The sequence below is a fragment of the Mastomys coucha genome, unplaced genomic scaffold (assembly GCF_008632895.1).
Source record: "Mastomys coucha isolate ucsf_1 unplaced genomic scaffold, UCSF_Mcou_1 pScaffold16, whole genome shotgun sequence".
NCBI classification, from domain to species: domain Eukaryota; kingdom Metazoa; phylum Chordata; class Mammalia; order Rodentia; family Muridae; genus Mastomys; species Mastomys coucha.
In genome coordinates, this window is record NW_022196898.1 from 7,605,339 (window position 1) to 7,606,329 (window position 991).

The 991-nt window shown below is 37.0% G+C and overlaps 1 pseudogene; it reads left to right on the forward strand.

The window, feature by feature from the left end:
* Positions 1 to 680: 680 nt before the first annotated feature.
* LOC116094242 overlaps positions 681 to 991 on the forward strand; it is a 5,722-nt pseudogene continuing 5,411 nt past the window's right edge.

The following is a 991-nucleotide window of genomic DNA, read 5'->3' on the forward strand; positions in this document are numbered from 1 at the left end:
AATTTGAGTTACGTACACATTATGTCCTTAACAAGAGTTGAAAAAAAGCCAAATGTTGCTGCAAATTTTATAGACTTTAACCTATGCCTAACAAGGAATTTATAAATCCTTAGATGAGAGTTTAAAACACAATCTAAAGATATAATTTTTTCTTTTGAGATTAGGATATAAAGAAATCAGAAATAAAAGATTTTAAAGGGTGAGAGAGTAGAACTTTAAGTATAGGACAGAGCAAGCATTTATATAAGATATTTGAGAAACATTTGTCCATAGGAGTGAGAATCCGGAAATCAGGAATAAAATCCAAGTTAGGCAAGAAGAAAGGAGGCTTAGAGAAAAGAGAAATAGAGAATTCCTTTCCATTTCACCCATAGCTAGTATTTGTAAAAATTTGACTGGAAAGGTGAATAAATTTAGGAAGTAGAAGTGTAGAAGCTGAAGGTTTTCTAAGAGGCATCCCAAGGGAATGAGGGGTATAAACAGTGTGTATTTCTGAGGTTGAAATGAAGTGGAATGTCACTGCAACCTGCAGTTGTGGGTGTCCCCAGGCATCAGGGAGGACAAAAGGAAGATCAAGCTATTCAGTGGATTATTATCACAACTCCATGGGGCCAGTGGCTAAGCCAGAGGAGATACTCAGTGCCTGGTACCAGGGCTTTTGAGGAAGCCAAAAGGCAAGAATGAGAAGAGCTTCATCCACAAGAAGATTTGAGGAAGAAGAGAGCAGGAAGGGGCAGAATCACTTAGTAGGGCCTACAGAAACTGCAGGGTTGCAGCTCCGAGAATGGCAGGATGGGGACAGGTGAGGAGCCTCAGAGGATTGTCAGATATTGAAAGGTCATTTCCTCAGACTCTGAAATATGTTTTTTTATTATTATTATTAGATATTTTCATGTAAATTTACATGAAAATTTACATTTTCATGTTTATTTACATGTAAATTTCTCCATTCCCAGTTTCCCCTCCAAAAAACAAAGAAACAAACAAAAAC